Genomic DNA, 13,740 nt, shown 5'->3' with positions numbered 1-13,740 from the left:
CTATCAAATTATGCTACGACTTTTTTGTTGTAAAAAATGCGCTCTGACTATGCAAACCGTATTCTAATGTGTTTTGTAGGCACGAGAAAAACTTGGCAATGGTTATTGTTGTGATGATATGAATAAAAATGTATAATTGAGTCGACAACATAATTGGGCAGTTGTCACCATTAACCATTTGAAGGCACAACGTCTATAAAAAGACGTCATAGGTCATAAGGTTGCTATACAAAATCAGGATTTCAGACAATATCAACTATCAAAGAAGTGTTAACATCACGACATACTTTTGTAGTTAGTAAGTTGCTTAGTTAAGTTTCAAGGCTAGAAAACTTACCTCCAAAGAATGTTTAGGCTTACAATCGAAACTCTGGGACAAACACTTGACCTACCACTACATCTTTAGATGTTCTTACTAAACTTTTGATCTGTGCAAAAACTGATGAAAATACCATATCAGCTGGCGAAGACATCCGAAAACGACCGACGAAGGCCGAAGCTGGTGAAAGTGTACCGCGGGAGGGGGGGCAAGGTTGCGAACCGGCTGCACGAGCAGACGTGCCAAACAAACGCGTTGAGTAATAGGTAATAAGCATTGCGTCGGCTAATGACGAGCTGGTGATGTATGCCCATTGTGATGAAGGCGTCACAAATTTTGTAACTAACAGACAAGTGCACAAGAAATTTGGAGAAATTCGTCACCAATTCGCCCATGGGAAAGGAGATGTAAATAACGATTATTAAGTTACGTCACGTGGGTCACGTCACGTGTTTGGTATGCGAAAGCAACTTGGATACCTGCACGACTCTACGTACAGTTCGCGCTAACAGAATTTGACCATCTTAAAAATAAGATACGATAAAAGTCCACTACAAAATTCAAAGATCACAATCTGGTTTTCACTTTGTACATCAAATACAACATTATTCACATCACTAAGGGGGTAGGCAATTTGTGTCAATGTTAGTCGGCCTTATTTGTTAAGAGTGCTAGATTTTATTGGCAAGCGCTGTACTGAAAGTACCTTCGGGCCGTCCCTTGCCTACTTTGTAATACTCGTAGCTTTTAGTTATGAGCTTCCTGACGTCTTGAGTTTTAAAAGATGCACTATCGCCGAGTAGCGCTAACTTTAGTCTACCTATACCGGATTTTAATATCCAGAGACGCGCCACTATACATGTCTTGATGTATGGGGAACGTGCAGTCTGTACTGCATCATTTATGACATTAGCCTGCGGTCTAAACTATTAGAGACAAGCTTGTTTGCAAAGTCAATTGTGTTGAAAAACATTGGTTGTGATACCTTGGGACCAACAGATCCATCTCCCTTAATTTCAGCGCGTTATTTCACGTCCAAGCTTTGTCAGACATTCTTACACACATTATCGTACTGGCTCCAGGACAGGAGGTTTTATGCTATTTCTATTTCAAAGTGTGGACGTTGGCATTATTTTCATTCGCGTACAAATGCAGATGCAAATCGGTGATTATAGAGTATGCAAATAATCGTACTATGTACAGTACAAAATGCTAGCAAATTATTCATGGGGCTATTTCACAGCTCAATCATGTCGATATGACCATGTTTACTGCGAGACAAAATAAATATGGCCGTGTTTGGAAAGAGCGTCGGCCGTGATTGGGAAAATTTCCAGGGAAAAATAAGAGAAAATTATGAGTGATTTAATTACGATACACGAGCCGGGTTGATTCTGCGTACAGCAACATCATTTTGGAGTAAGTAATTTCGTCTATAAATCATTAATGTTTTGTATTTACTCAAAATGGTAGGAAAAACAAATTATCAACTTGACTACGTACTTACTACAGTTACGGTAACATTTGAGTCAGGAAGATCTTAATGGTGCTTCCTAGATTTTTAGTACAGCTATTGAAATACCTTGACTAAGAAACAAAAAATAAGATTTAGAATGAAAAAAGCCTTCAGATTTCGTTATTTTCTCTGAGGGCATCATTACTAGAATTTCCCAAAAATGATCTTTGTTGTTAAAAAAGAACAATAGCTAATACGAACTGACCTTTTGGCAAATTGCTATGAGCCGCGTACAGCCGACTAATCTAAAAGTGCTTGGAGCAAAAATTTTGCTCGTTAGTGTTTCCAGCGAGCTTCCTCCTTTTTGCGAATTTCTTTCTGCTAAAACAGAAAGTAACTACATCTCTGATTATGAACCTATTATGGAATATAATATCATTAATAAAAATAACTGAACGTGATTTGCCAAAAATATGTTACATAACTTTCAATGAAGAAGTAGTCAAAAAAATAAAGCATGGCATCTAAATTGATTTGAATACAAATTAATATAAAAACGACATTGGTCTTGAATGACCTGACTTTGTAGAGTTCAAAAAGATGATACTGTGCCTTTGGACACAGAACTTAAAGGTGGCGTTCACCAATACCGGTTTCTGCAGATCGTACGACGTACCAAATATTATTATCACCTACGGAAGAGTTCGCATAATGTCACTTGATCACCTTCTAGCCAGGACCTGCTTCGACCGAATAGTCACCTCGTGTAGCTAGCAATTTCGAGCTTATGTTTAAAACATATCAACAAAATGATAGCCGATCGTTGTTAATAGCTGTGTTTATTTTCATTTAGTGCAGTATTTACTGAGGCAAATGCAAACAGTTTATTTACTTCAAGTTTAAATAAAATAAATGTTTTTAATAGTCGCAAAATAAGCTAAATTTTATCTACAAAAAAATACCTTTTTGTACAAACTTCGATTCTCTGTTGTGTAGGTATATAGTTTTTGACGATTTGCCCTTTGGTTTTTGGTGAATGTATGTTCGGTTTTCTAAATTTAGATCGTATTAAAAATTATGTAAATAACTAAATAGAAAATTGTGTTAAAGGTATGATATTCATCTTATCATTTATCACTCTGGTATTTGTCCTTGGCGGGACATGAACCCGCACCCGCAGCTGGCGAGATCCGGCTCGAGAACTACCGGTCGTCAATATTGGTTGAGCATTAATTTTATATCACAAAGTAAATTGACTCTTTAATGTTGATCCCGTCGCTTCTGAAAATGATAGGTAACGATGTTAAGATACCTATATTAACTTATTAACGTTTACTTGGAAAAAGAAAAACATAAAATACTTAATTCCAAGAAAAGTTTTCTTAAACATCTTATAATCTAGTAATTCCATTCTTTTGAATTTTTAAATTAACATAATTTTCGTTCTATCTTATGTCTACGGTAAAGAAGACTTTAATATAAATTCTTATTAAAATCCCTCTTTTTAAACGAAATAATCATGAAAGCCAATTTATAAAGCAAAACTCACTGTAATTAAAAATAAACTTCGCTTGTTGTTTTTGTCATTTTTCCATTAGGCGACTTTTCAAAGAGATGTTTATAAAATGCCTATTAAATCAAAACATCGCGTGTTTAACTAAAGGATAAATTGAGTTCTTGATGTATCCGTTTGATTGAAAATAAATGTTTTATTAACAATCCGATTTCCAAAGTAAAAAGAAATGTTGGTTTCTATTAACATGGATGATATCGGCACAAATTCGGAATAAACAAAGCCTGTTTCAATTATTTATTTACGCTTTCATTTTTGCGAGTCGTCGATTTCAATTATTTTTGCTATTATTATTTTTGCTACTCTTCAATTTGCGGTTGACGAGCAATGGGTGTAAAATGAAGTTATTGACTTGGAAACGAAATTTTATTTTTCATCGTATTTATTCAACAAAGTTTTTTAATGAAGAAAAATCTTATCAAAAGCTCTTCAGGCGCCTATTGTTTTTTTTTATCTTGAAATGAATTGCAGTTTTTGATCAAAACTTGCAAGTAGGCATATTAAGTTTCTATTTTGAAAAAGTATTTTTTTATGCAAGACAAGGCATGAAAAGATTTATGTTTAATTTCAGCCCATTCGATTTTCTACGTCTTCATTCATAGCCTGCTGATTTGATTAGTAATGTTTCGCCCTTGACCTTAACCAAAAGCACGAGAACAGAACACAGACGGCCCAAATCAGATAATTTGGACTACTACTCATTCGTATGCCATGTTTCCCGAACGAATGGGCAAGTTTTCTCTTTAAATAAATCCAACCTAAATCCGTATTTGCCCTTCGCAAACTGAAACAAAGCTCCAACTTGGGTTCGGTGTCTACTCCAAATGCAAAATTTATGAGGTCCTCGCTCATAACTATTTAATGAGAGATTAAGATGGCGTTCGTTAAAATTTTAGGAAAATAACAAGGGAAAACTGGCGCAGGTGTGACGAGAGGAACACTTAACGTGAATTCAAGAAACCACATAGGCTGCCGCAACTTTTGTTGAATTATAGAGCGAGGAGGGTCACGATGGTTTTAAAACGGGGCGTTTCCAAGGACACCGAGGAATGTGCGGCGAGTCCTGAATGTGTAAGCGCTCGTTGTGATGCCAACGAAGGTATTGGAACATTGTATTTCTCTACTATAGATTCTGTAGGGAGCAAAGAACTCTTAAGTTTACACTGGACAAGCTGCTCAGAATAAAAATTGTGTCAAAGCGCACGTGGGCAAAATTAACGTAAGAAAATGCACAGTAGGTAAATAATGGAAACGTTTTATTAACCTTTTGCAATGAAAAAAAAAATACAGAAAAAAGAAAGGAAGGCAAGCTACAGCAAAATTTTGAGAAATAACCTCACTTAAAAATTTAAACAAAAGCTTGCATTAACACCGTTTTGGCTAATTTTACATTTGTCAAAGGACTGTGAAAAAAAATACAACAGATTTTTAGTTAAGACTACCCGCGACTTCGTACGCGTGGATCCCGTTTTACCCCCTTCATCTATCTTAAGCGGTTTAGATTTTTCATACAAATGTTTTTTCCCGCTAACTCCCGTTCTCGTGGGAATTTTGTAATATCCTGTTGTAACTAAGCTTTAAGTTTACTAAGGTACCTGCATGCCAAATTTCAAGCGTCTAACTTAAGCGGTTTAGATTTTTCATACAAAAGGATTTTCCCGCTAATTCCCGTTCCCGTGGGAATTCCTAAGTATCCTATAACCTGCCCAGGAGTATGAAGAATAATTGTACCAAGTTTCGTTAAAATCCGTCGAGTAGTTTTTGTTTCTATAAGGAACATACAGACAGACAGACAGACAGACAGACAGACAGACAGATAGACAGACAGACAGACAGACAAAAATTTTACTGATTGCATTTTTGGCATCAGTATCGATCACTAATCACCCCCTGATAGTTATTTTGAAAATATATTTCATGTACAGAATTGACCTCTCTACAGATTTATTATAAGTATAGATAGATGAATAGAAATCTTTTATTATCATACTATTTTGTAGCAGTGTATCATTTTGGATATCACCGCGGCATCTTAAAAGACCGCTTGTGTAACGTAGTCTATGATTTTAAAATGAAAGTGATTTATGGGCTAGCAAAATTAAAATGAAAGTTTTGTTATGTAAAATGGCACGTTGTCGAAGTCGAGTAAATTATGTAAAAGCCCGTGTTTACAAAATAAGTTAACATTTCTCAACTGACGCCAATTAAATTACTATTGGAAAAAGAGAAGTAGGTAATTCTCGGGAAAATTGCATTTTTAGCGTATCCTGAACGATAATTAACTTTTGTTAAAAGTGTAATTAAAAATTATATTAAGCTATTTTATTTACAGTTTTATTAAACAGAGTGTGCTATTAACACTGACGTTTTTTTAAACGTCGTGGCCGTCAAAACTATTATGGAGTAATATTTGTTGATTATCGATTGTTGTGAAATAACAGACGTATTTGTAATTAGCGTGATGTAACATTTTCCGGAATCATGGTCAATGCGGATTTAAACACTTTATCGCCAATTAGTTTTTGTCATAATAGGTCGAGTAAATAAATATACTCGTCGTTCAGTGGTTACATTTGAGAAACCATTGCTAACGCATAAAATGTATGTAATATGTAAAAAAAAGTTTAAATATCTATTCGTACTTACCTATTGTAGAATATTACTAGAACCCTCAACCATAAGTAGAGTCGTAGAAATAGTGAGAGAAGAACCTTTGCAAGCGTCCCAGACAAACTTTATAATTGCTTATGTGTTAGCGTGATTAAATTTAAACTGGCAAAGTCAAAGACACAGCTAATTGCTCCCAAATTGATTTACTCATTTATAAGCTATATGACGTCAATATTAGTGAACAATGCCGTTCAAAGTAATAACTCCATCGACATCGACAACACGGGTTGTTTACCAAAAATAAGGGTTTTAAACCGTACCGCGCTGGCCCCGCAAATTATGTAAACGCTAGCGCTCGTGGTTATCAAATTAACGTTTCCCAACCGGCCCCAATTAGTGGAATATCCCACTGCACCGGAATTTCATTCAACCGATTCTTCCCACCGGTCCCCTTTAGAGATGTTGGAGTAATTATTAAATCGAGACTATTCGATTTGGGTTGAGGATTTGATTGAACTAATACCCTTTTTACATCAAATTAAACAAACTCTAGAATAATAAAACAAACTTTTTTATTGTAACAAGATCTACAAGCCAAACAACTCAACCTTTTGTTTTATACAAGAGCGTAATCTATACTTATAATAAATCTGTAGAGAGGTCAATTCTGTACATGAAATATATTTTCAAAATAACTATCAGGGGGTGATTAGTGATCGATACTGATGCCAAAAATGCAATCAGTAAAATTTTTGTCTGTCTAAGCTGTCTGTCTGTCTGTCCGTCTGTATGTTCCTTATAGAAACAAAAACTACTCGACGGATTTTAACAAAACTTGGTACAATTATTCTTCATACTCTTGGGCAGGTTATAGTATACTTAGGAATTCCCACGGGAACAGGAATTAGCGGGAAAATCCTTTTGTATGAAAAATCTAAACCGCTTAAGTTAGACGCTTTAAATTTGGCATGTAGGTATCTTAATAAACTTAAAGCTTAGTTACAACAAGGAATTCCCGAAATTCCCACGGCAACGGGAATTAGTGGGAAAATCCTTTTGTATGAAAAATCTAAACCGCTTAAGTTAGATGCTTGAAATTTGGTATGTAGGTACCTTAGTAAACTAATTCCCACGGGAACGGGAATTCGCTGGAAAATCATTTTGTATGAAAAATCTAAACCACTTATGTTAGACGCTTGAAATTTGGTATGCAGGTACCTTAGTAAACTTAAAGCTTAGTTACAACAGGATATTGCAAAATTCCCACGGGAACGGGAGTTAGCGGGAAAAAACATTTGAATGAAAAAATCTAAACCGCGTAAGATAGACGAAGGGGGTAAAACGGGATCCACGCGTACGAAGTCGCGGGCGGCCGCTAGAACCTAATAAAAGAGTCGTCTTGACCTGTGGGTGGTTTGGTTGGTGACAAATAAAATAAGTACCTATTTCAACACTTGTTGAAATTCTAAATAACTATAACTTTTTCTTCAGATCTTTTAGTTCAGTTAGTTAACTAAGATTAATAGTAACAAAGCAATTAAGTAACACCAATTGTTCATAATAGGTAAAATTTGAAAACAGTTAGTCCTTGTAGAATGTCGCAACGAGCGCAATGCAGTCAACCTGTTAAAAAATTCTTCTTCTTTAAAAAAATACGAGAACATTTACGCTCTGTGATTTCTGAAATATTATCAAAGGGGCCTATCTGGCAAATTTATAGCGAGTGGAATATTAGGCAACTTTAAAAGTTAGGCGGGCAAACTTTTATATGCGCGGTAAGTTGGCGTGGACGAAAATCGTTATAAATCTTATACCATTACTCTAACAAGGTTGAAATATTACAGGCCGGAGTCGCTGAAGCTATTTTTGTACTTTGTGCCACTCCTTAATCTTCACTCACAAATTGGGCATTTGACGAACTCACTGAATGTGTGTTCATTTTTCTCGACAATTTATTAAAAGCAAAGTTCAAAAGGGAATGTTTCAATTTGATTAAAACTTTCCACGAAACCTTATCGTATAACCTGGCGAGAAATTGAAAGCTACTACACGGTAACTGCATTAATCAAGTACTTTAAGAGCATGGCTTGTTTCCGAGCTACTCATTAATGCAAGAATTTTCTGATACAAAGGACTCCTCTTTTGCTACATTTACGTTCATTATTTTGAGAAAAAAATACTAGGAAAGCAGATGCTGCACTCACACAGCGGTTCTATATTTTAATGAACCACCATCTGCCAAATATCTTTGTTTATATTGACAAAAACTGGTTATTTTAAACTATAATTATTTTTCATTTAGTTGTAAGTACTATAAGACCTTGCTTCTTGCCAATTTTCATGAGTATAGGTCAACGGGAAGTGCCCATTATAGGTTTTAATTTACTGACGAGTGCCTTTAAGTAGGTATATGTGACATTAATTTCTACTTGATATCTCCTAGTACCTATGTAGAGTCTGGAATCTGGATAGACGCTTCAACAATGATGATTCTATAGCCTAAAGATACTAATAAAACTGTTAATATCGTATTCATAATGTCGCAAATGTAGCTTTTCATTATTTCGAGGTCAATCTAACAAAATAGCTCATCTGGTTACCTAATTATAAACCAAGAAAATAACAAGGCCACGACCATATAAAAAATTGCAGCGTGTGGTAACAGCACCATTATTGCTGAGGTTTTGCATTACATAATGTAATGTTTTCGTTTATGTACCTACCACTAAATGCGATGCGTATGAGCCATTCAAATAAGTATGGCACTTAGTCCGATCCATAGACTAACAATTATCTAGACTTCTAAACAAAAGCGAAAAAAATGACAAGTTTTCACACGAGTACAAAAGTAAGTCTTTTTAGATTTGTGGTTTTGACAAATTGCTCAATAAACTGTGTTTAAATGACGAAAAGAGACTTATAAAATTATATATTTTTATGCCTATCTGAAAACCTAGAGCCGTAGGAACTTTTATTTTTGCAAACACTGATGCCAAATCTATAAGTTTCTATATCTACGTTCTGACCGCTAACCTAAAAACAGCTGCCAACCAGCAAAAAGACTGAAAACTAATAACAGAGCCCATAGGCCTTCAAAACAATTGAAAAATCTATGAGCTGACACTGAATAAATAAAAAGGTAGTCCTTTGATGTTCGTCAAAAATAAAATTGAGATAGAATATGTAAAAATAAAATGCAAACCAAATCAAAGCAAATTCAAATACAGTATGAAAGATATTGGTTACGGTTTTATTTTCTAAACAATAGAAGTCAATATCGGCACCACCCAGACCGCCCTATAAAGATGACTAACAAACAAATAAAGTGAGCTGTTGGTCGATCTTCGCTCGGCCCCGCAATAACACTTTCATCCCACTGCTTCTCAACTTGGATATTCAAGTGTGTTATTGAAAAAAAAAGTCTTGATATACAACGTGTCCCAAAATTCTAGGAAAAGCCGGCGCCGGAGGATGGACATAGTCATGACTACTTTAGGAAAAATAAGGAAAAAAATGTATCTCAATTATTTTTTAAGTTACATAATAAATTACGAAACTCTTCGAAAATTGACACCCCTTATGATATCATCATCATGACCCTGGACATCATCTAGCACTAAAGTGCTCGAAAAGATAAGTCCAACGAACCCAAACTAGATGCAATTCCGCCGTTTCGTTAAGAGTTCCTATGGCCACCTCCAGACTCCATCCAGCTCAATGGTACCATAATATTGCATTGTCATCGTACTTACACAAGTATACCAAATTTCAGCTCAATTGGTTAAGGAGAACTGGTTTTAAATTCAGTTGCAAGATTTATCCCATACTAACTAACAAGCGAAGTGCTTGTAAAAATGGTACGCATATCTTTTTTGCGACTAGGTTTCTTAGAGTATTATACCATTTTGGAATCTTGGATAGTTGCGTCAACTTTATAAAAAAACTTGCCGCAGTAGTGTTCATACCTTTTTTTTTACAAAACGTTGAGTTAAAGTGGAGTGAAAGTAAAAATCGTTGAAAATTTTAAGGAAATAACATATTTTGATTAACTTTTGTGTAAAAACTGCAAGGATTCTGGGGGGTTTAAGAGTTGGGGTGAACAGCAGCACTACTTAAGTTGCCGATATAAACAGAATAACAGGAATATTTGAAGAATTGTGATCGTGGTAATGTAAAATATCATAAGGGGTGTCAATTTTCGTCGAATTTCATAATTTATTGTGTAAGTTAAAAATAATTGAGATAGATTTTTTTCCTTATTTTTCCTAAAGTAGTCATGACTATCATATGTCCATCCTGTGGCGTCGGCTTATCCTTGAATTTTGGGACACGTTGTATACAGGATGTTAGGTAAATGGGTATATGAGCCGACACTAGCCCATGTTAACATGGTCATATAAATGGTATGGTAAAGTCAGAAAATTGATATCTTTATTTTAATTATTTAAATTTTCATACAAATCGGAATTTATAAAATTTATTTTGTATAAAAATTAAAAAAATAAAATGATGATATCAAATTTCTGACTTCACCATACCATTTATATGACCATGTTAACATGGGCTAGTGTCGGCTCATATACCCATTTACCTAACACCCTGTACAACCCAAGTTCGTCCAAGTTATGTGAATCCACATTTTACTTTTTTTTATGACAAACGAACAACCACATGTTTTTCACACGTTTTTCCTGAGGCCTGTAAAAAGGGAATAATTTTTGAAAGCTTTATTTTATATCTTTGTTATGTCATTGACTAAGGCTGAGTTGCACCGCCTAACTTTGACTGTAACTATAACGATAACCGGCGTATTTTGTATGCAGTTAGACAGATTTTTGACGTTTGTTAAAGTCAAAGTAAGTTGGTGCAACCCAGCCTTAATCTCTAATCTTTACAGAGTTAAGCTTTAACATTAACAGAGTACAAAATACGTCAAACTTGGCTTGGTAAACTTTGTTTCAAACTGTGTCTTTAAAGATTTAAGCGAATCTTCTATCTTTTTATGATCAAAAAGTTTTTCATATGTTGGGAACCACTGTCCACCAACTTGTTTTCCGTTGCGCTCGACCAAAACAAAACCATACGATGGAACAATCTTTTCCCCAATCGCATCGAGTTCGGTGTTATTTGTCTGCGGTTCTCAGCAACTTTGTAAATGTTCTTATATTCTATTTGCAATACCTAGTTTGGATTGCACGGCGATCGATATTTGTTACGTAAATGTATTGTGTTATTTCGGAAGGTATTTTAGACATTTTATAGGTAGGTAAATCATAATAATATAGCCAATTTTATAGTTCTAATTTGTTTCAAAGAAACTTTGCCGGTGACTAGTTTTGCAAACTACGATCGTGCGGTCAAGCTAATGGACATTTCGAAAATTACTTGCTTCAAACCTCAAAACTAAATGATTTGAAATTGCTAATAAATACTAGTTAATGATATTTGTCGATGAATTAATAAAATTTCTGTTGTGTACGTGATTTTGGAAGTCAACGGTTTTCGGTAATAATGAGTTTTTAATTAGCACAGACTAGCGCAAAAAGACGATTTTTAGTTTGGATTGCGCTACGTTATTGGCCATTAAGTAATGTTTGTTTGAACTTAATTACACACTGTGAGTGTCGTCTAATTTTCTATAAGCTTTGAGTAAATACTTACATAATGATATATTTTTTATATTTGTTTTCTATATTATTATTTGGTATAACATTTTGAATTAAGTACCTACTTATAATGAATGACGTGATTTACTAATCTGCCCTCGGTTCCAATTCGGACTTTTATGGCAAAATTATGTGAGAACTCTATAGGTATAGTTCACACCAATAGAGTTGATGTCAATTATATCAATATTAGTAAAAAAATATATATAATGCAGATATTGTCACTGATTTATCAATGCTTCATTTGTGCTTTGGATTGTAAACATAAAATTAATATTGAGACTAAAATATTATTATCAAATTTCATGTGTGACGTGTTATGACACCTAATTCCCTGGCAGCGATAATTAAGTATTTACAAAATTATTAAAACGTGAACTAATACTTATTAAGCTATACTTACTGCAAGAGTCGGTAATAGCTAAATTATTTACTTAATACTATAGAGTGGACTATACTCAGCTACATTTAATGCTAGGATCAGCCATAGCGCACCATCATCATGGACCACCTTATTAGTTATTTGGAGGGAAGCGATATATTATTTAGTTACTTACTAAATATTACAGCGTAGACTATACTTATCAAGCTACATTAATGCTAGGGTCAGTCATAGCGCACCATATTAGCCGACCAACTGGTTCACCTCAGCGGCGTACTTTCGATTTCGCGACCTCCGCCACGCCTTGCCGCTCACATACCAAGCCGGATCGTGATCTAAACTTGTTTACCAACAGCGTGCAAGTCCACTAAATATAGTTTTGTTAATAACAGTGGACAGACGAAATAGAAACTGGATACCAATTCGATAATGATACGAGTCCCAAATCGATGGATGATAAATCTAACAGTCGTTGCGTTGTATTGATGACAACACTAGATAATAGATTTTGTGGCAAATTCACCCTTATCCTATTACAACTTATTGAGACTTTAGTATTTAGGTAGATGCGCGTCTACTATATTTGTATGGAACGTCTATTTTAAACCTCATTGGTAATGTTTTTTTTGTACAATTACTTGTTGTTTGTTTTGTACAATTACCAATTGCCGTATTAAGATGGACACCATTAAAAAAAAGATGTTTATCAACAGAGATAATTACAAACATAAATTAATCTTCATACATCACCGTAGATTCGGTCATCGACAAAATAAATTCTTACTCGAGCAACAAGTTATTAATGATTTGCTTTAACGAATTCGTAAAATACGAATTAGAATACAAACTGTGACATTAATCTTGAACTTATCGCGAGACCAATTAAATGGCTTTTAGTAAAAGCTTCGTGATAACAAACGTTTCTCGCCGAGAAATAGAGCGAAAACAAAATGCGTTGTTGTGTAGAAAGCCTCAAACGTACAGGAAGGGACTAAGTATAGCACATAAGCTTCCCAGAAAAGGAAAACCTTCCTCCGTGGATTTTGAGTCTTAACAAAAGAATATAAAATTCAAAACATATTGGGAAAATTCTTCATTTAGTAGCAGATTGATGTGCTGTCAACAGTAGGACACATACTCGTAGATACTACAAATAATAGTTAAACGACCACAAAAGCTGAGACATTACAATAAATTAATATTTATTATAATCGATTGATACAGCAAATTATTTTTTATTTTCGTATATGACTGTATCGTTTTTTTTTTTCGTATTTTGTGACTCAAATGACGTAGGCGCACGTTTATAACGTTGGAACGTGCATTGAGCTACGCGCCATATAACTTTTAAACTTTGCATGAAAAATTATTAAAGTTTTAGGCTATATTACTACAAAAGTCCCGTAAAAACATGATTAATTCATTTACTAACAACTGATTGTCAACAGTAGTACCTAATAAACTATACATATAAAATCCTGCTTCTAGGAAAGATGGAATTATTAATTTTCGATCGGTTCAACATCGGTACGAAAATCAACCTCGCCACTATTCAAAAACTACTTATTACCTACTTAATTTTGTAATCTCTGCATTAAGCTTTCCCAACTACACCCAACTGGCTGACTAACGAAAACTTCCCTCTCTGAGTAATCCATCAATAAATTAAATGCTCCAGTAACTACTTTTGCAACAATTTGTTTGCTTACCAGTCCCTCGTCCTTTATGTTCCGA

General features: G+C 34.6%; 1 protein-coding gene across 2 annotated transcripts in view; it reads right to left on the bottom strand.

The window, feature by feature from the left end:
- The window catches only part of LOC135081506 (mucin-2), a 75,440-nt gene that overhangs the window by 34,482 nt on the left and 27,218 nt on the right, over positions 1–13,740 (bottom strand). The gene's annotated exons all lie outside the window — the stretch shown is intronic.

The sequence above is a fragment of the Ostrinia nubilalis genome, chromosome 2 (genome assembly GCF_963855985.1).
Source record: "Ostrinia nubilalis chromosome 2, ilOstNubi1.1, whole genome shotgun sequence".
Taxonomy (NCBI): Eukaryota; Metazoa; Arthropoda; class Insecta; order Lepidoptera; family Crambidae; genus Ostrinia; species Ostrinia nubilalis.
The sequence above is the reverse complement of the archived record's forward strand: the minus strand, read 5'-3'. Positions and strand labels throughout refer to the sequence as shown.